The following is a 23,552-nucleotide window of genomic DNA, read 5'->3' on the forward strand; positions in this document are numbered from 1 at the left end:
TGTAATGTAAGAGAACTGGAAGGAAGGAGGCCAGAAAGGTTATGGTTTAATGTCCAACCGTCGAAGGGGTCATTAGCGACGTAACACAAGCTCGAAGTGACGAACGATAGGGTCCGGAAATCTGCAGTGTGCTTCCTAGGGGACCATCCAAGAATTCTCCTAAATGGAAATCTCATAAAACCTAAATCTGCATTGCAGGATGGCCACTTGGACCGCGAACCTCCCGCATGCCAGTGTCTTCGCATTGCACTTCATCCCTCAGTGCTTGAACTGCCAATGCCACCATTCATTGCACTTCATTGTCACGCTTGATAAATTATTATATCACATATCGCATCGTATGTTTGTTGAGTATGAGTGTGGCACAAATCTTCTCATGTGAATAGGAATCCGGGCGTGTGATGTTGTACCAACCTTTCTTGCCCATCGGTGCCGTGAACTGTACTGTAAGCTTCGATGGGATCATCGTTACTGTGCGATGGTATTTGTCTTATGCTAAAGTTTTCCGCTGTTGGCATACTTTGGAAGAATATTCATTTATTTACTTTTTTATGAAGTTTGATTTGGTAGACGTCCATGGGATAGGTATGGCAGAAAAGGTATGAAGAAACAATGTGAGTATAACTAAAATCTTTATCAAGAAATAATCACCAGAGGCCTGATCACAATATTCCACTGTTTCATGAGCCGAATCCCTGTGGTTGTGACAGAAGCTGAGCCTCCACTGTGTCCTTCAGTTAGTCGTCAGAGTTGAAACGCTTCCGATTGAGATGTTTTTTAGTGGACCAACACATGGAAGTCGCAGGGTGACATGTTCGACCTGTAGAGCTGTCGCTCAAGCTGCTCCAATTTGAACCTGGCCATTACACTTTGCGTGAGCTTGGAGACGTGTGGACGTGGGTTATCGAGTAGCAGAATCACTCCTCCGTGACCAGCCCAGGCCGTTTGCACGCAGTGGACTTACGGTGACTATCGACTGTCACAGTTTTCCGTGCTCGGGGAATTCGATGAGTATCGTACCTTGGACGCAGTCAGTGAACATTACCTTGCCTATTGAGGGCACAGCTGCTACATACTCTCCTGCTTTGTCTCTGGCTCCAAGTGATGGCAACAGCTCTCGTCACCGGTGACGGTCCACTCGAGGAAAGCAGGGTCTTCATGATATCGGAAGAGGTGTTGCAGTGCTGAAGTTCCTTGTGTGGTTCGCGGTGCTTCTTCGGAACCTATCTCGCGCGCACCTTTCGATAACCCAACATGTCGCGAAACTGGCCCTCAGCACCCTGCCAACAATCGCATTTTGACACGCCGATTACCTCTCAGCAAATCGGTCACCTTGTAAATGAGTTCGGCCGTGACAACCGTTTTTGCCTGACGTAGTCTCTCTATCTTCACGAAAACGGGCACTACACTTTCTCACTGACTTGTCGAACACACAGTTCCTCCATCCTCCCCCCCCCCTTCCCCCTTACACAGCCACCACCCGGCGATGAATACTGGTCGGCTTAACCCATTCCACAGTCAGAAATCTGTTAACACCTCGCTGCTCCTCACTCGTCGAATTTTGCAATGTGCGTGTGATGCCCTCACACGCACTGCCGCGTCAAAGGGGAGGAGCACACAACTGTCTGCTTCTCTACTGCGTCATGTGACTGCGCATGCGTACAACCACGCTGGACACCACATACGCGCTCCTAGATGTCTCACTACTTTATCCCAAAACGGTACAAGCAAATTTCAACCGATTTAGTTGTTGCGAGGTTTCGTACCTTTCCATTTTAACAGTCCTTGTAAACTTCTGTTCTTTGATTTTTTTGTGCAAATGAGTCGGAACCAATGAGCATAGCTGAGTACACTTCTTCGTTTCTTTAAATTCGAAATCCAGTGGCTCAAATAGAATAACATTAAAGTTGGTAGGATCACATGGTAACATCGTGTCTTTTGCCAATTTTGCCGGCCGGTGTGGCCGTGCGATTCTAGGCGCCTCATTCTGGAACCGCGTGAGCGCTACGGTCGCAGGTTCGAATCATGCCTCGGCCATGGATGTGTTTGATGTCCTCAGGTTCGTTAGGTTTAAGTAGTTCTAAGTTCTAGGGGACTGAAGACCACAGATGTTAAGTCCCATAGTGCTCAGAGCCATTTGAACCATTTTTGCCAATTTACAAGTCAACGAAGATCTAGTTTCAAGGCAACTACTTTGCAGATTAATATTCCAACACGAAGTGTGTTTGTAATAGCTCTTGAAGATCGAGCACATTCGACATAACATTATACTAAGCCCCTTATACTATCAGAGGCATTTTTCGCAACTGGTGATTACAATGACAGGACTTGGTAAAAATAACGGTGTCGTCCTAAGTTACATTATGTGTCCGTCACGCTGCAAGTACATGTGGTGGAGAAAGGAGGAATGAAAGAAGAAAATATGGAATGTATTTGCAGTTGTGAATATGGCTCAAATTGCTCTGAGCACTATGGGAGCCATCAGTCCCCTAGAACTTAGAACTACTTAAACCTAACTAACCTAAGGACAGCACACACATCGATACCCGAGGCAGGATTCGAACCTGCGACCGTAGCGGTGGCGCGATTCCAGGCTGAAGCGGCTAGAACCGCTCGGCCACATCGACCGGCTTGTGAATATGGACAACCATCAGTCGTATAACGGTTTCTGATGTTACTGAGCAAAAGTTATACAATATTTTTTAAATGAGCACACCGCCACCTGTTTGTCTTGTTATTTATTTAATTACGATCCAGGTTTTGGCCTTTTATTCCATTTATGGCCAATTTTGAGCTTGATATCCTGCAGTATATGATAGTTACATAAACTCAGTCACCTGAAAATGGCATAAAAACCCAAAACCTGGGTCGTATTTAAATAAACAACAATACACCAAATGGCCTAGGCGCTACAGTCCGAAACCTCGCGACCGTTACGGTCGCAGGTTCGAATCCTGCCTCGGGCATGGATGTGTGTGATGTCCTTAGGTTAGTTAGGTTTAAGTAGTTCTAAGTTCTAGGGGACTGATGACCTCAGAAGTTAAGACCCATAGTGCTCAGATCCATTTGAGCCATTTTGAACCAAATGGCGGATTTTCCGCTTATCGCGGATGGTGGCCTTACCACTAGGCTATCCGAGGACGCTGCATGGCCAGAGCCACATGTCGTCAATCATGGGCCTACAATCTGCACCGCTCGCGATAAGCGAAAAACCCGGCTTCTAGTCCCGGACCGGCACAAGCCTTCATCGTCGTCATTTCACTATACAGCTGATGACTGTCCAGATTCGCATTTGCGAATTCATTTCCTGTATTTCACAACGGCTGTAGTGGCGGCAGTGCCTGTTTCTTTGGACTTGCATGCATATCCGAAGGCACTTCGCACCGTAATTCTGAACAACAGAGGCACTGCACTGCCATATCGTATTTCCAAATAACGCAGGTCTACATTTATAACTGGGCTCGAAGGGAACTGTGTAATGCTGATACTGGCCTCTGTTGTAGCATCGACAATTTTCTTCACTCTTTTAATAAAATTTTAAAAAATAAATCGTGAATTTATTTGTGCAAGACTGATATCATTAGCGGTGCAAAGGGTGTGTGTACAAAATATAAAAATGTTGATGTATGAGAAAAATGAAGCTCCCTGTGCGGACGCATATTCTCAAATAAAGCGATTTATTGCAAGCAGTTAAGCAAATACTGGGAAACGTAAGAGCTATATTTGCTGTTAACCGGGTTTTAAATTGCGATTTCCGCCCTATCGCATTTTGAGCTGAGCTTGCCAGTGTTTCCTGTTCCAGCGGAGTTACGTAAATTCGACAGAAAATTATAAAACAGCGTTTCATTTTTATTAACTTATCTCACATCGTAAACAGAGGCGTGTCGAATTTGGCACTAAATATATAAAACCAGAGATCTTTTTAGCTACGAAACATATTTGTCAGTAGGTAACTGCACGATCCCTAATGCACGCCAACACGCTGACGCCGCCGCCGCAAGCGAACATATATGCAACCCCTTTTGATGATGCACAAGCCAGCCTTCGGGCTGCATTTGATAAAACCAACTACGTGAAAATTTGCATCACATTCTACGTTCCGATAAATGTTTTACTGTGACAGTATATTCGGTGTCTGGAACGAAGCAAACAAAACATTAGGGAGTGGTGTAGTATAGTGAGGGGATCGTGAAAAGAGCGAAATATCATTTTAAGATCATCTTAGTCAATTGGCAAAACAACAAGAAACAAGAGAGGTTCCACATGAGCTACGACGTGTACGTATGAGAACTACCGTGCATGGCTTATTATACAGGACAAAAGGAGTGTACCGAAAGGAACCATTCTAATTAGAGTATAAAGTCGGATGTTTCTCACCTGCGTTTTTTATCTTGTCATCAGTATTCGGTCTGGTTTGATAAAGGCCACTACGACTGCCTCTACTGGTCGAAGTTCGTCACCTCACAAGGGGACTACCTGATGTGTTAATCACGGATTTTGATGAGACTTCGTATGTTATAGAGGGACCTATGCGTGACGACCACTAGTTTCCGAGAAAATCGGCGTTGGACTTTAATGATTACCTCCTATAACTGTAACATTAATCGTATATCGAACAAGCGAACGTACCGCAGCGGTTAATATTTGAGCAAACCATGTTGACACTACGGGTTCTAATCTTGTCTATGTACTTCCTCTTTTCTTCTCTTTCTTTTCCGCAATTGAGCAACAGTTAGGTTGTTGTTGTTGTTGTGGTCTTCAGTCCTGAGACTGGTTTGATGCAGCTCTCCATACTGCTCTATGCTGTGCAAGCATCTTCATCTCCCAGTATCTACTGCAACCTACATCCTTCTGAATCTGCTTAGTGTTTTCATCTCTTGGTCTCCCTCTACAACTTTTACCGTCCACGCTGCCCTTCAATGCTAAATTTGTGATCCCTTGATGCCTCAGAACATGTCCTACCAACCGGTCCCTTCTTCTTGTCAAGTTTTGCCACAAATTTCTCTTCTCCCCAATTCTAGTCAATACCTCCTCATTAGTTGTGTGATCAACCCATCTAATCTTCAGCATTTTTCTCTAGCACCACATATCGAAAGCTTCTATTCTCTTCTTGTCCAAACTATTTATCGTCCACGTTTCACTTCCACGCATAGCTACACTCCATACAAATACCTTCAAAAAGACTTCCTGACACTTAAATCTATACTCAATGTTAACAAATTTCTCTTCTTCAGAAACGCTTTCCTTACCATTGCCAGTCTACATTTTATATCCTCTCCACTTCGACCATTATGAGTTTTTTGCTCCCCAGATAGCAAAACTCCTTTACTACTTTAAGTGTCTCATTTCCTAATCTAATTCCCTCAGCATCACCCGACTTCATTCGACTACACCACATTATCCTTGTTTTGCTTTTGTTGATATTCGTATTATATCCTCCTTTCAAGACACTGTCCACTCCGTTCAACTGCTCTTCCAAGTCCTTTGTTGTCTCTGACAGAATTACAATGTCATCGGCAAACCTCAAAGTTTTTATTACTTCTCCATGGATTTTAATACCTATTCCGAATTTCGTTTTCCTTTACTGCTTGCTCAATATATAGATTGAATAACATCGGGGAGAGGCTACAGCCCTGTCTCACTCCCTTCCCAACCACTGCTTCCCTTTCATTCCACTCGGCACTTATAACTGCCATCTGGTTTCTGTACAAATTGTAAATAGCCTTTCGCTCCCTGTACTTTACCCCTGCCGCCTTTACAATTTGAAAGAGAGTATTCCAGTCAACATTGTCAAAAGCTTAGAGAAACATAGGTTTGCCTTTGCTTAATCTTTCTTCTAAGATAAGTCGTAGGGTCAGTATTGCCTCACGTGTTCCAACGTTTCTTCGGAATCCAATCTGATCTTCCCCGAGGTTGGCCTCTACCAGTGTCTCCATTCGTCGGTAAAGAGTTCGCGTTAGTATTTTGCAGCTGTGACTTACTAAACTGATAGTTCGTTAATTTTCACATCAGTCAACACTTGCTTTCTTTGGGATTGGAATTATTGGTTCAAATGGCTCTGAGCACTATGGGCCTCAACATCTGAGGTCATCAGTCCCCTAGAACTTAGAACTACTTAAACCCTACTAACCTAAGGACATCACACACATCCATGCCCGAGGCAGGATTCGAACCTGCGACCTTAGCGGTCACGCGGTTCCAAACTAAAGCGCCTAGAACCGCACGGCCACACTGGCCGGCTTGGAATTATTATATTCTTCTTGAAGTCTGACGGTATTTTGCCTGTCCCATACATCTTGCTCACCAGATGGTAGAGTTTTGTCAGGACTGGTTCCCCCAAGGTCGTCAGTAGTTGTAATGGAATGTTGTCTACTCCCGGGGTCTTGTTTCGACTTAGGTCTTTCAATGCTCTGTCAAACGCTTTACGCAGTATCGTGTCTCCCATTTCATCCTCATCTACATCCTCTTCCACTTCCATAATAATGTCAAGTACATCGGCCTTGTATAAACCCTCTAGATAATCCTTCCACCATTCTGCTTTTCCTTCTTTGCTTAGAACTGGGTTTCCGTCTGAGCCCTTGATATTCATACGAGTGGTTCTCTTTTCCCCAAAGGTCTCTTTAATTTTCCTGTAGGCAGTATCTATCTTACCCCTAGTGAGATAAGCCTCTACATCCTTAAATTCGTCCTTTAGCCATCCCTGTTTAGCCATTTTGCACTTCCTGTCGATTTCATTTTTGAGTCGTTTGTATTCCTTTTTGCCTGCTTCATTTACTGCATTTTTATATTTTCTCCTTTCATCAATTAAATTCAATATTTCTTCTGTTACCCAAGGATTTCTACTAGGCCTCGTCTTTTTACCCACTTGATCCTCTGTTGCCTTCACTACTTCATCCCTCAAAGCCACCCATTCTTCTTCTACTGTATTTCTTTCCCCCATTCCTGTCAATTGTTCCCTTATGCTCTCCCTGAAACTCTGTACAACCTCTGGTTCTTTCAGTTTATCCAGGTCCCATCTCCTTAAATTCCCACATTTTTACATTTTCTTCAATTTTAATGTACAGTTCATAGCCAATAGATTGTGGTCAGAGTCCACATCTGATCCTGGAAACGTCTTACAATTTAAAACCTGGTTCCTAAATCTCTGTCTTACCATTATATAATCAATCTGATACCTTCTATACCTTCTAGTATTAGTTAGGTTTGGTCAAATTTTTAGCCGAAATTGAGAATACTGCAATGGACGATATCTCAGGGGCCAGTTGAGAAGAAAATTTAGCTTCTGAAATGCTGTCGAGGGAAGCGCCACGAATACAAACCGATCAGACAATAGCGGCGTTACCTAACATGGCGTGTAGCGTCTTCCTGAATTCCTGCATCTGCTAACTGCGGAATCTGCTTATTTAGCAGCCAACCAAGTATAAAATTCGTCAGATAAAGTCTTACGTTGTGATTTTATTTGCTGAATGACAGTTTTGCTTTGCTCAACAGTTTGCCGCTCTATCTTCTAGTTCAGATGAATCATTTTGATTTCTGGGAAGGCTACTAGCATGCAAAGAAATTTTCTGCACTGATTCTGGGAAATCAGTACACGCTTTCTTTAATGCTGTTACTTCATGTGTTAAGTCTTTGGCTACAGTATCCTGTTTCACTGCAAGCTGAGCGATTCCTGACGCAGTAGTATCTTGCTGTATTTGAACCAAATCAGAGGCAACAGCATCTTGTTTTTGTACTAATTTCTAACAATCGCATCATTTTCTTGTTGGTTCTGATTTCGTAATAAAAGAGTGAAACTATCTAGCGCCTGAGTAGTCAGCACTATATTGCCTTCCACCTCAGAAGCTTTTTCAATTGATGCTTTTTTATGAGGCTGTGTTTTTATCATTACCAAAACTCTCCCAAATTCAAAAAATCTGATTTCCTCCAACCAAAATTGATGTTAACACTATTATAGCACTGAGGTTTGTATAAGGCAATGATGTTGCTGACGCCGTATCCGGTATGCATTTACAAAAACAATCTCGTAGCGCTTCTTTCGTAATTATTGCACTACAGGACGATAATACTACAATTTACTGAAATAAGGTTTCATACCAGCTCTAAAAAGCTGAATCACACTGCAGCTCCGAGGTACTGTAACACTTAGTACAAGCATCCATTCGAAGAGAATATAAATGGACTTGGCATGAGATATCTGCTCCACCAGTGAGTCCTCTGTGTATTCTCTTTTTAATGGATAATTTTTCTAATTTCGTTTTTATCATATTCAGTAGCATGAAACAGGAAGTAAATCTGAGTTATTATACAAGCGCACGTATACGAGTTTTAAGCGTCCTCGACTGGGTACCAAATTACAGTAAGCCTTTGCTTATTTTACGAGCGGAACGATTAAGTGCAGTACTCCGCCCGTCTCATCTGCTATTGGCAGTAAACATTAATGACAATCTCTATGTTCAACAATACTATGACCGTGGCTGTCGGACAAAAAACGGAAAAAGAATTAAGTGCAGGTTCTAACTATGATGATTATTATTACGAAAAGTAGAGTTCATTTCTAGAATTCACACCAGAAAAGATAGTAAACAGTACTTACTCTAATATTTATCTATCAGAGAGAGACAATTTAAGTCATTCATGCATTCATATAGTAATGAAAATTGCTATTTCTCCGAAATAATCCATTAATTGTCATCAGATTCAAAGAAGATTGTCGGTCTAATCGAGTGAAAGCAGAAATTAAGCAATACACAATTCATAACAGAGATCAGATTATATAATACAGAACATGAGTAATTATTTTATCATACAAATGATCTTACAAGAGTCAACCAAAAACTTTCTCAGTAGAAAGAATTAACACACGATCACAGCTATAGGTTCCAAGACTCTTTATCGTTTTGGGTAACACTGATATCACAGGTCTTTTGGCAAAGATGATGGCATTTTCACGTCATGTGCAGTATCGACAACTGCAGGAACTGATATCGACTTTATCACAAAGAATAATATGAATGTTGTTGCTGCTCGTTTCACTTGCACATCAGGTTGTTGACCGTTTAGGTTCCTATCCACCCACAAACTCGGAAATAACTCCGTGTTTATTTCATCCTTCGTCTTATGATCAGACGGAAATGTAAAAACCACAAAATATTGCAGACTATAGTTGTGTTACATTCATAAGAAAGTCCCAGAATATGTTAACAAGGCTAAGATGAAAAAAGAAAATCGTTACGCTATCCCTCCGCCATCTGATATTAGTCTCCTGCATCGATTATCATACTGAAGGCCTATATCGTTGATACATTAGCAGCTGTCATTTAATGGTAATGGTGACATTTCTGTGATAAATTTTCAGTGCGATTTTCCATGAAACAGCATGCTACTAGCTATGACTCAAGTACATTTTATGCTTAACTTGATCATTATTGCCGGCCGATGTGGCCGAGCGGTTCTAGGCGCTCCAATCTGGAACCGCGCGATCGCTACGGTAGCAGGTTCGAATCCTGCCTTGGGCATGGATGTGTGTGATGTCCTTAGGTTAGTTAGGTTTAAATAGTTCTTAGTTCTAGGGGACTGATGACCTCAGATGTTAAGTCCCATAGTGCTCAGAGGCTTTTTTTTTTTTTTTTTTTTTTTTTTATTGACGATAACAACTCATTCTTGGGAGAGCACTCTTATATAAAATTATTAACCGTCGTTAAATCATTATATGACTTTCGATTATAATAGTAACTGTAGTAAATTGTACGAAGAATGGCCTACTTTTATACTTCTCTTACATGCGTGCTTGAAGCATTGTGAGAGGCCCCTATCGAAATCTAACGAAAGTCGATAGCAGTTCCTGCAGTCGTTGATAATGCGCGTGACTTCAAAGTGACGTCACGTTTGCAGAAAGTCTTGTGACATGAGTGTTACCCCAGCATATGCGAGAAAGACCACAATTTCTGAGAGTAGCGCGTTTTTGTAGGAAACAGATTGAATTTTCTTACAATATGACGAGAGTCACTGCAAAGTGCAATCGAAATTCTTTGAATATACAGAGTACCACATATAAAAGTGCCTAGTAAACACAAATACTGAAAATGTATCCAATTTTATGTACCTCTAATACAGTGTGGTGCATGGTGCGTGTTGTAAAATAAAAATACAATTTAGCAGGTTCAAATAATTATAATACCTGATTAAAAGGTGATGTTGTTGTTGTGGTCTTCAGTCCTGAGACTGGTTTGATGCAGCTCTCCATGCTACTCTATCCTGTGCAAGCTTCTTCGTCTCCCAGTACCTACTGCAACATACATCCTTCTGAATCTGCTTAGTGTATTCATCTCTTGGTCTCCCTCTACCATTTTTACCCTCCACGCTGCCCTCCAATGCTAAATTTGTGATCCCTTGATGCCTCAAAACATGTCCTACCAACCGATCCCTTCTTCTAGTCAAGTTGTGCCACAAACTTCTCTTCTCCCCAATCCTATTCAATACCTCCTCATTAGTTACGTGATCTACCCACCTTATCTTCAGCATTCTTCTGTAGCACCACATTTCGAAAGCTTCTATTCTCTTCTTGTCCAAACTGGTTATCGTCCATGTTTCACTTCCATACATGGCTACACACCATACAAATACTTTCAGAAACGACTTCCTGACACTTAAATCTATACTCGATGTTAACAAATTTCTCTTCTTCAGAAACGATTTCCTTGCCCTTGCCAGTCTACAGTTTATATCCTCTCTACTTCGACCATCATCAGTTATTTTACTCCCTAAATAGCAAAACTCCTTTACTACTTTAAGTGTCTCATTTCCTAATCTAATCCCCTCAATATCACCCGATTTAATTTGACTACATTCCATTATCCTCGTTTTGCTTTTGTTGATGTTCATCTTACACCCTCCTTTCAAGACACTGTCCATTCCGTTCAACTGCTCTTCCAACTCCTTTGCTGTCTCTGACAGAATTACAATGTCATCGGCGAACCTCAAAGTTTTTACTTCTTCTCCATGAATTTTAATACCTACTCCGAATTTTTCTTTTGTTTCCTTTACTGCTTGTTCAATATACAGATTGATATAAAATCTAAATAAATATCGGTGCATTGTGAAAAAAAAGTTAAGAACCTTAGAGGTTAGTTGACCTCCACTGGGCGTCCTAGGGAAGGATTCGTAGCTGGGCAGTGTAGTCTTTCTGCAGCGCTGGAGGCGTTTTCGGTATGGCTCCTTTTTACGAGAGCCCTACAATTCCTTCAGCTTCCTTAGTGGGAGATTGCTCCAAGTCTTCGCTTGCGGATGACTTCTTTTATCGTGACCGCTTTTGTGTTGCGCTAATGAAACTCGTGCATTGTTCTTATAAATCCTGTTCTGTCCTTTCTCCTCGTCCTGTTTCCCGTTAGTACCGCGAAAATGACTGCCTTGGTAAATTTATTCTGCTTCGTTTTACTTTCGCGGTTGATTATTTTTTCAACGTTCGACATAACTGTTTAATCTGTATGTGCTTGTGTCTCGCTGGAAATAATTCAGTGGCTTATCGCGTCCTCATCTTTTAAATCCATAATCAATAGACTACCATCAGTTTCGTACATATGTATTGTGTCACAGACCCTGCGTCCTTCTGTGTACATACTACATCGTACTATTCTTCTTACACTGAACCGTACACCATTCTCTGTAAAATCCTCATTTACTTCAAGCGACGTTTGCCTCTTTTAGTAATTGGTAACGTGTTTTGTAACCTGACAATTCACTGCTCATTTTCTTTTTTGACGAGTTACGCGGTTTAGGTAACGTATTTTTAGTACGTTAATAAATATTAAGCTGTTGCTGCAATGATTATATTATGTCGACAGCAACACTCGCAATTCGTTGGTTTTTGTGTAGGTAGCTGGGGGAACCATATTCTAAAGAAGATTTTTGACGGCTGTTTGTCGTAGATGGCTTTACCTCTTTACATTTTATGTTTCTTTATTTTAACGACGATGGATACTTCTATCTCTTGCTTGCGATGCTTAAGACTGCCGCCATCCCTGGTATCTTAAAGTTTTGTCGATCCGGAATGCTTACGCTATGAAATACTCCTAAATTTATCTGTTTTACTCACTGTGACGAAGTTTTAATGACATATTTTCTCATGTAATCATTTTGCCTATTCTTTGTATGAGGGTAATATTATTTTTATTTTATTTTATTTCTGGGTTTTATGTGTTCGCACTGCTTAGCTTATATGCATTTAATTACCAGTTTACGCACTTTTTTTCAAAATTGTGCATATGTGGCCATTCACGCCACCTGTGTGCTTCTTGCCGCATGATGCCCGGCACCTGTATCTCAATTTGTTATAGTAATCTTTGTGTGCGCGCCAATAAAGACAGTGACGTATGCGGCTTGTACCGCAGTTTTGCAAGCGTGACCCTATCTTGTACTGCCACTGTGGAGCCGGCCGGTGTGCTCAAGGTAACGTATGATAAACGTGAAAAATTTTTCCGTCACATATTTCTACTTTCTCGGTGTTATTCTGGCTGTTTTTCTCCTTTCACTGGTCCGCTTCACAGTTTCGTGACGGATGGTTTGCGTATTGGGCTACCTCGGTGTCTACTTTACATTATATACGGTTTTATGAATGATGGGTCATGTATCCAGTTACTTTAACGTAGGTTTTTATTACTTTTGGCTCACGTTGTCTGCGTTGCCGTGAAAGATACGACCATGACTTATTCCTCCACTTGTATCTAATTGCTTGGTTTCTTCTTTTTGTAGACAGTCTGACGATGTCCCGAGACCGTTTCCGTTTTGAAATAAATATTAAATATGACACACATGAAATCATCAACTTACTTTACTTCAGTGATACTGTTTGCTCGACGACAATGACATAAACATTATAGTTTCCGAATGTACGTAATAAAATGTGAAATATATCAAATGCTGTTCATAAACCAATCTGTAAGCTATTTTGAAAGACATTTTGAGGTACTGTAGCCGGCCGGAGTGGCCGAACGGTTCTAGGCGCTGCAGTCTGGAACCGCGCGACCGCTGCGGTCGCAGGTTCGAATCCTGCCTCGGGCATGGATGTGTATGATGTCCTTAGGTTAGTTAGGTTTAAGTAGTTCTAAGTTATAGGGGACTGATGACCTTAAGTCCCATAGTGCTCAGAGCCATTTGAACCATTTTTGAGGTACTGTACGCGGTTTAAGACTTAAGAAGTCATGTGAGCCAGGAAGTGAAGAGACCCGTCATTCAAGTCCTACAGATGTAAGACAAATCGAAGGAACAGGACACGAATTTACAGGCAGTCATTCGAACACATTGTACACTGTCCGGATCACAGTTTAGTAGAACATCAAGCTCTTATTCACATGAAGCACCAGTTGTATGAAGTACTCCTAGATCAACATGCCTACAAAGTGTTGGAAAACCGTGACCTGGTCAGGTGAGGCCCGATTTCATTTGGAACGCTGATGGCAGGGTACGGGTGTGTCGCAGACCCGATGCAGTCATGGACCCAAGTTCTCAAAAGGGCCCTGTGCAAGCTGTTGATGGCTCCAGAATGGTGTGGGCTGTTTGCACGGAATGGACTGTGTTCTCAGGTTCAACTGATGCGATAATAGACTACAGATGGTCGTGTTCAATTACCTGGAGACAATTTGCAGCCAAACAATGGTGAAATGTTAATGAACTACAATGCGTCATGTCGTCAGGCCACAGCCGTTCTGGATTGGTTTGAGGAACGTTCTTGGCAATACAAGTAAATGATTTGGCCAACCAGATCGCCCGACATGAATACCCTCGAACATAATCGAGAGGTCAGTTCGTGCACAAAATCTAGCACCGGCAACACTTCCGCAATTATTGGCTCTGAGCACTATGGGACTTAGCATCAGAGGTCATTAGCCCCCTAGAACTTAGAACTAATTAAACCTAACTAACCTAAGGACATCACAAACATCCATGCCCGAGGCAGGATTCGAACCTGCGACCGTGGCAGTCGCGCGGTTCCGAACAGAAGCGCCTAGAACCACATGGCCACCGCGGCCGGCCCGCAATTATTAATGGCTGTAGAGGCAGCATGGGTCAGTATTTCTGCATGAGACTTCCATAACTTGTTGAATCCATGCTGCGTCGGGTTGTTGCAATATGCCGGGTCAGAGCAGGTACGTCACGATATTGGGACATATCCCATCGCTTTTGTCATATAGGGGAATTTAATGCTTTCAAGGTAAATTGCAAGCAAAATTTTAGGCTGTTTTAATGCTACCTATCAGTATTAACGTACCTGTCCTTGTAGAAGTGTTACGTGCAACGCACATCTAACCGCACTCTATTTTCTAACACATAACGAATGTGAAATGACTCATTTGACAGCAAAGTTTCGGTGACTCATCGCTGCCCCACATATCTTCAAGGTCACTGCAACTTGCTATCACCTTAATCAGACGAAAATTGCATATAAAAGCCGGCCGCGGTGGTCGAGCGGTTCTAGGCGCTCCGTCCGGAACCGCGAGACTGCTACGGTCGCAGGTTCGAATCCTGCCTCGGGCGTGGATGTGTGTGATGTCCTTAGGTTAGTTAGGTTTAAGTAGTTCTAAGTTCTAGGGGACTGATGACCACAGATGTTAAGTCCCATAGTGCTCAGAGCCATTTTTTGCATATAAAACCAGAAAATAATTTTGCTGCTGTATGTAGTTAAAGAAATGTTGCTTTTTCTGGAAGTAGTTCAAGAAATATTTGTAATACATTGTACGTGAGCGTGGTACTTTCACGAACAAATCTTAAATGATCGCTACTGTGGATGAACAAAATAACTTCGTGAGATAAAGATTCCGTGAGAGAGCTGATTTTCAACTCAGTTGTTGTTCAGAAAGAAGACACAGACGACCATTAATAGCATATAAAAATATCCTCTCACGAGCCACGTGCTGTGCAGGACCACAAATTTACAGAAGACAGAAAAGCTGAGCCATATTCTTAATAACCCCCGTAGCGAATGGGAAATGAATGTGATAAGCGACTGATGTGTTCGGACGACGCATTGAAAAGTAGATATTGCTCCCCACGTACGCTAACAAAGACACGAATAGAACAAGAGCCTGGAATACGTCAACAAAGTATACACAGTAAATAACGTGAAGTACGAACAATCAATCGTCTCAACAATAATCGTGGAAAAGATAGCCTCAATATACGGTCTCAGCATCACAAGGCCGATGTCTGTGCTCCACAAATCTGCAGCTAGCAGAAGAGGTTCACAGTTCTAGCTCCAAGCGGAAAGAACGCCAGCAGACGACGCTGCTTCCTGAAATCAAGTTACCACACCCAGCAATATAATTGGTGGCTGGATTCAGCATTCGATGTACTGTATAGACACATGCTTTGCCGGTCCTAGCCAAAGACTCCAGCAGACATAAATACTGAATACAGTGTCTTTGAGTCACAAATGCTTATCTGCTTGCATTACATGACACGAAAGTCGTTTACAGCAGACGGCCTTCAATGTGTAGACAGACATAGAAACAGTACTAACTCGTAACATCAGCATCTGAATTCTGCGATTAATACTTTGCGAATGCAGTGAGAACATAAAAAAGCAGCAGTGGGTAAAGGGATGCAGAGCATCACACACGCAAGCATTGCATGCTAAACATTTTCTGACTTCAACAGCACTCGAAATTGGGAAAAGTTCCTCAAACGCGTTTACCTACGCGTGGGGAAATAAGACTGATGCAGTAACATTATTATTTGAAACGTCATTGACTTAGCTGCAGGCTTTCCAATGCATTATGACGAATGAAATTAAAGTGAGCTGGTTTTGAAGTTGTGCAAGGACGTAAAATAACTAGTCTGTGTAAGTTGACTTATAACTGGATCCTCAGAAGTTCATCCCTGACGTAGATTCAAAATCTAATAGAATAAATAACGTACAACATATATATTGAAAATATCACATCATAGTAATAAGTGACCACTTTAAAATATCACAAACCCTAACTTTGCCTATATTCAAACAACACTTCACTCGTATTGATCTTCTATATTTATCTCACTGCGTTGCGGTGTGTACGGCGACGCGCAGTAACTTTGCAAATAATGGTCACGAGCCCAGGAGAGACGCTGAAGGCCATGTCGTGCTGTTAACAAAGGCATTCGCGTCGGTCGTCTGCCGCCATAACCATTTAATGTCAAATTTCGCCACACTTTCCTACCGGAAGGTTCGTCGTAGTCCTACATTGATTTCTGCGGTTATTTCACACAGTGTTTCTTGTCTCTTAGCACTGACAATTCTACGCGGACACCTCTGCTCTCGGTCGTTAAGTGCAGCCCATCAACCCCTGCGTTTTCCGTGGCGAAAGACAGTGCCTGAAATTTGGTGTTCCCAGCACACGTTTGGTATTGTGGATTTCGAAATATTAAATGCCCTAACGATTTCCGAAATGGAATGTCCCATGCGCTTAGCTCCAACTGCCATTCGGCGTTCAAAGTGTTGGTTTCCATCTTGCGGCAATAATCGCATGAGTACAAATCACAGCTCCGCCAGTGCTATGCACTTTTATATATTGTGCACGCCATAATACCGCCATCTGTATATGCGCATGTCGCTATCCCGCGACTTTTCTCACCCCAGTGTATTGCATAGCGCTCTGAAAGTTGGTTCGCTCCCGCATATTTCAATAAAAGTAGTCAGATCAAGTTCTTGTTCGTTTCTGGTTCTAGTTTCACAGAAAGGGGAATGTTTGCAGGACGTTTAAACAGCAGACATAATATACTATGTGCACATGCGTTCAAATTGTAAGGCAGTGGCAGCTGTCAACTTCATAACGCGGAAATTAACATACGCACAACACGGTGTTAAATCATAACGTAGCACAAAGATGTTGCGACGGTACTGCTAGCCAAAAAGTTAGGATATAGTCAAATACGGTCTACTTTAGTGTTTTTCATTTACATTAAACTGTTCCTTGCAGGTACTGTCAGTAACGACAAGAACTACATAAAATACCAGTATTATGCTTTACTTTTTTATTCCGTTTTATTCCAGAAGGCCACATTTGTTCTGTGGCTATACTTATTAATAATGTGCTAAACATGACACAAATATTTGAAAAATTGAAAGTATTTATGAATTTAATAGGGATTACACGCAGCAAAAAAATTTTTAAAAAGTAATGACTTCACTATTTACACTCTCATTCAGAGTATATTCCTGACTTTTTGTGATGTAAAAAAAATGTTTAATTGCTCCATTAAATCCTACGAATGTGATTCCTGAAAGCGATGGAGTATCCAGTACAGTGGGTTTTGAAACGTACTGACGTGTGTGAGTTTGTGAATTGGTCATTCGTTTGTCATTTGAAATGTCCAGTGAATCTAGCAAGAAAATTTCTGTTAGTTTGTCATTCGTAGGAGCGTCAACAAGCTTTATATATGATTTTGTGTATTCCGGATGTAAGATTTTTGTTTTTTATTGCCTAAGTTGTGAGCTAGTTTCTTTTGTAGTTTATTTTTTCCACAAATAGCGCAAATTAAGAGTGTAATCCATTAAAATAGTCAGTATTTATTTGTGTCGTAACGATCTGGCAAGCAGTAGTATCTCAATATACATGTTCTTTGTTCTGATTCAGCACAAACAAACAACGTGAACGAAATCAATTAACTGCTGTTGAGCCGTAGTTGTGTCCGGCTCTTCGAAAAGCTCGCCAGGCGAGTGCTTTCGCTTCGCGTCTAGTGTTTCCGGTGGCGCTTTCGGTTTGGCGCGCTGTTTGGATGCTACCGCCCTCTGGCGGGAGGTGGAGCGAGTGTACGGTTGCGTGACGATCGAGGAGTACGTACTGGGCGGTGACCGAGAGAGGTGGTGGCGCGAGCGGGGCCCTGTTGTTCGGCGTCTTCAACTGCTCGCCACGTGCTTATCCCGACCTCTTGGCTCTCAGGGGCTAAGTCTGCCTGACCCACATGTACGTGGCTTATGAAGCTTAGAAGCCGTGGTGCAGGAGATCAACCGGTGGGACCGTATGTTTTCTTATCGGCAGTTGAAACCACTGGCAGCGATTGGCTCTGACGAGCATAAGGAATTGCAACGTTTTCCCTGCGGTGTGGTGGTGTGTGAGAAGTTGAGTATTGTTTTCATGTAATAGTGTTAGTTAAATGTATATAAGGAGTTTTGCAAGTTCTAGTGAAGTGTATGAGTTTCTTCACCAGTGTTTTTGTTGGGGTCTTCCCACCACAGTTTTCGTCTGCCTATCCGCAGGAATGTGGTAATTGCTTCTTGTCGGGCCGTTTCATTCACACCTCGATTGGGTGATTTAGGGTTGGTGTCGCGTGTCTCTTTGGTTTGGAGTCTGTGCAGGCAACTCGGGGACGTGGTGGCTTGTAATGGACGTTTTGGGGCTGATCTGCTGTGGCCCTGTAGACCACCAATAACTATTCCGCCTATTGTGATTTTGGCCCCTTTACACGTGTCACTTCCTCACCGAGCTAAGGAAAGTTTTTTTGGGAACTGCCTTTAATGTGAAGGTTTGTGTGCTGGCTTATTTACATTTATCTTGTAACAACTGACAGGTGTAATATAAGTTATTTAACTAGCGAGAGACAACTATTTTGGCTTTAGTACAAACTAGCTACTTAAAGGTGTTTTTTTTTAAGGAATTGTTCTCTTATAGATGTAACAAGTTTAAAATCTTATTATTGGGTAGTTGTTAACGTCATACCTTGCAATACCCTTTACATAGGGAAAATTTGCCAGCTATTCAAAAGAGTTTTTTTTTTAAATTGTCAGCTATTCGAAATTTTTTTTGAAATGGTTTTTTTAAACGCCAGACTTAAAACTTTTGTATTGAGAAAGCCTTTTAAAATAAAAGATAACCTTAGCAGTGTGTGTTATTTCACCACCACCTCCTGGCCCCTACTTCCACGATAACGGTTTTGGAGTAACATGTGTACTTGAGTTGTTGTTTGTTAACTGCCCTAAAAGACGGTTCAGGTCAGTTGCCTGTTGGTAGACATTGGAGTTGGAGTGTTCTATAGGGTTTTATGATCAGCAGCACAATGCATTATATAGATATACACCAAGAGTAAACATAAAGTGTTATCACGTCTATAAAAATAAAGTTAAATAATTAATTTTTGTCTGTTTACAACTACGCATCCAAATCCCCGTCCCACAGTACTGTAGAACATCGCTACATTTAAGCAAAATGGCGCTGCTCGTCTCCGCTTTATCAGCGGGCCGCGCCATTTGTTTTAGCTCCTCAAAAAAAACTGTAAACAAAAAAAAATTAATTATGTTACTTTATTTTTGTCGAGGTGTTGTTTAACACTTCATGAGTACATCTTGTAATGGTCAATGTCATAGTTCCAAACAATAATGAGGCAAGCAGTCCGTTAGCTACTGTAATAGTGTCACCAATTTCACAACCTTGCCGTTGGTGGGGAGGCTTGCGTGCCTCAGCGATACAGATAGCCGTACCGTAGGTGCAACCACAATGGAGGGGTATCTGTTGAGACGCCAGACAAACGTGTGGTTCCTGAAGAGGGGAAGCAGCCTTTTCAGTACTTGCAAGGGCAACAGTCTGGATGATTGACTGATCTGGCCTTGTAACAATAACCAAAGGGCCTTGCTGTTTTGGTACTGCGAACGGCTGAAAGCAAGGGGAACCTACAGCCGTAATTTTTCCCGAGGGCATGCAGCTTTACTGTATGGATAAATGATGATGGCGTCCTCTTGGGTAAAATATTCCGGAGGTAAAATAGTCCCCCATTCGGATCTCCGGGCGGGGACTACTCAAGAGGATGTCGTTATCAGGAGAAAGAAAACTGGCGTTCTACGGATAGGAGCGTGGAATGTCAGATCCCTTAATCGAGCAGGTAGGTTAGAAAATTTAAAAAGGGAAATGGATAGGTTGAAGTTAGATATAGTGGGAATTAGTGAAGTTCGGTGGCAGACGGAAAAAGACTTCTGGTCAGGTGACTTCAGGGTTATAAACACAAAATCAAATAGGGGTAATGCAGGAGTAGGTTTAATAATGAATAGGAAAATAGGAATGCGGGTAAGCTACTACAAACAGCATAGTGAACGCATTATTGTGGCCAAGATAGATACGAAGCCCACACCTACTACAGTAGTACAAGTTTATATGCCAACTAGCTCTGCATATGACGAAGAAATTGAAGAAATGTATGATGAAATAAAAGAAATTATTCAGATTGTGAAGGGAGACGAAAATTTAATAGTCATGGATGACTGGAATTCGAGTGTAGGAAAAGGGAGAGAAGGAAACATAGTAGGTGAATATGGATTGAGGCTAAGAAATGAAAGAGGAAGCCGCCTGGTAGAATTTTGCACAGAGCACAACATAATCATAGCTAACACTTGGTTTAAGAATCATGCAAGAAGGTTGTATACATGGAAGAACCCTGGAGATACTAAAAGGTATCAGATAGATTATATAATGGTAAGCCAGAGATTTAGGAACCAGGTTTTAAATTGTAAGACATTTCCAGGGGCAGATGTGGACTCTGACCACAATCTATTGGTTATGACCTGTAGATTAAAACTGAAGAAACTGCAAAAAGGTGGGAATTTAAGGAGATGGGACCTGGATAAACTGAAAGAACCAGAGGTTGTACAGAGTTTCAGGGAGAGTATAAGGGAACAATTGACAGGAATGGGGGAAAGAAATACAGTAGAAGAAGTATGGGTGGCTTTGAGGGATGAAGTAGCGAAGGCAGCAGAGGATCAAGTAGGTAAAAAGACGAGGGCTAGTAGAAATCCTTGGGTAACAGAAGAATTATTGAATTTAATTGATGAAAGGAGAAAATATAAAAATACAGTAAATGAAGCAGGCAAAAACGAATACAAACGTCTCAAAAATGAGATCGACAGGAAGTGCAAAATGGCTAAGCAGGGATGGCTAGAGGACAAATGTAAGAATGTAGAGGCCTATCTCACTAGGGGTAAGACAGATACTGCTACAGGAAAATTAAAGAGACCTTTGGAGATAAGAGAACGACTTGTATGAATATCAAGAGCTCAGATGGAAACCCAGTTATAAGCAAAGAAGGGAAAGCAGGAAGGTGGAAGGAGTATATAGAGGGTCTATACAAGGGCGATGTACTTGAGGACAATATTATGGAAATGGAAGAGGATGTAGATGAAGATGAAATGGGAGATATGATACTGCGTGAAGAGTTTGACAAAGCACTGAAAGACCTGAGTCGAAACAAGGCCCCCGGAGTAGACAACATTCCATTGGAACTACTGACGGCCTTGGGAGAGCCAGTCCTGACAAAACCCTACCATCTGGTGAGCAAGATGTATGAAACAGGCGAAATACCCTCAGACTTCAAGAAGAATATAACAATTCCAATCCCAAAGAAAGCAGGTGTTGACAGATGTGAAAATTACCGAACTATCAGTTTAATAAGTCACAGCTGCAAAATACTAACACGAATTCTTTACAAACGAATGGAAAAACTAGTAGAAGCCAACCTCGGGGAAGATCAGTTTGGATTCCGTAGAAACACTGGAACACGTGAGGCAATACTGACCTTACGACTTATCTTAGAAGAAAGATTAAGGAAAGGCAAACCCACGTTTCTAGCATTTGTAGACTTAGAGAAAGCTTTTGACAATGTTGACTGGAATACTCTCTTTCAAATTCTAAAGGTGGCAGGGGTAAAATACAGGGAGCGAAAGGCTATTTACAATTTGTACAGAAACCAGATGGCAGTTATAAGAGTCGAGGGACATGAAAGGGAAGCAGTGGTTGGGAAGGGAGTAAGACAGGGTTGTAGCCTCTCCCCGATATTGTTCAATCTGTATACTGAGCAAGCAGTAAAGGAAACAAAAGAAAAATTCGGAGTAGGTATTAAAATTCATGGAGAAGAAATAAAAACTTCGAGGTTCGCCGATGACATTGTAATTCTGTCAAAGACAGCAAAGGACTTGGAAGAGCAGTTGAATGGAATGGACAGTGTCTTGAAAGGAGGATATAAGATGAACATCAACAAAAGCAACACAAGGATAAAGGAATGTAGATGAATTAAGTCGGGTGATGTTGAGGGGATTAGATTAGGAAATGAGACACTTAAAGTAGTAAAGGAGTTTTGCTATTTGGGGAGCAAAATAACTGATAATGGTCGAAGTAGAGAGGATATAAAATGTAGACTGGCAATGGCAAGGAAAGCGTTTCCGAAGAAGAGTAATTTGTTAACATCGAGTATAGATTTAAGTGTCAGGAAGTCATTTCTGAAAGTATTTGTATGGAGTGTAGCCATGTATGGAAGTGAAACATGGACGATAAATAGTTTGGACAAGAAGAGAATAGAAGCTTTCGAAATGTGGTGCTACAGAAGAATGCTGAAGATTAGATGGGTAGATCACGTAACTAATGAGGAAGTATTGAATAGGATTGGGGAGAAGAGAAGTTTGTGGCACAACGTGACCAGAAGATGGGATCGGTTGGTAGTACATGTTCTGAGGCATCAAGGGATCACCAATTTAGTATTGGAGGGCAGCGTGGAGGGTAAAAATCGTAGAGGGAGACCAAGAGATGAATACACTAAGCAGATTCAGAAGGATGTAGGTTGCAGTAGGTACTGGGAGATGAAGAAGCTTGCACAGGATAGAGTAGCATGGAGAGCTGCATCAAACCAGTCTCGGGACTGAAGACCACAACAACAACAACAAGGCTGCTTTGTCTCTGAAAAGCATGGAGTACTCACAAAGGATAAGTAAGCCCTGACACTTCAATGAAATGCAGAATAGAAATATGTAATGTCCAAGAGAACAAACTAAGTAACTTTATTGCACTTGAATATACAAGGAGAATGTTTACATACTACACACATACAGAAATTTTGCGCAACGGAATGAATCGGAATGAATCGGAATGCTAGCCATCAGCTTACAGCGTGCATCTATGCTAAGGTGCAGCCTCCCCGGTTGTGTAAGTACAAATTCATATTCAAGAAATATTTAATTAACTGTAAGATGATTTAACAAATGGTTCACCTCATATCACACAGATTTATGTAGTAATTAAGTGAAGCAGGGTAACCGGAAGTCTCATCCCAGCATCCAGGAGAACACTATACGTAGTCTTACTTGGTTCAGTTCCTAAATCTTACAAGAATAATAGAGCTTCTACTGATTACTACTTATAACCGACAGTAGCAGCTCCGCAGTTGAGCTGTGATTTATTAGAGTGACTGTGAATGGCGTATTTGAACTCCGTAGCAATACATGAAAGGGGCCCGCTTGCGTGGCACATTTAAATAATGCAAGTCTACAAGTTAAGATATCTCTGGTAAATAACCTCGCAATGCACGGTTTCAGTTGTTGATACATTGACCTTTAAAGACAATTTACAGCCTCGAATTGACAATCAAACCTACACTTCTCCTTACAAATCAAGACAACCTCATCGTAAGTATAATCCAGGATCTGCATTACAAAAAGTAATCTTACACTCCATGAGCATTTAACATCGAAGCATTTAAGACAGCGCGAAATGAAATTAACTAACCAACTTCCAAGCAAATATGAATTCACATCCTGTTCAGAGCTGTTC

This window comes from Schistocerca serialis, chromosome 2 (genome assembly GCF_023864345.2).
Source record: "Schistocerca serialis cubense isolate TAMUIC-IGC-003099 chromosome 2, iqSchSeri2.2, whole genome shotgun sequence".
NCBI classification, from domain to species: domain Eukaryota; kingdom Metazoa; phylum Arthropoda; class Insecta; order Orthoptera; family Acrididae; genus Schistocerca; species Schistocerca serialis.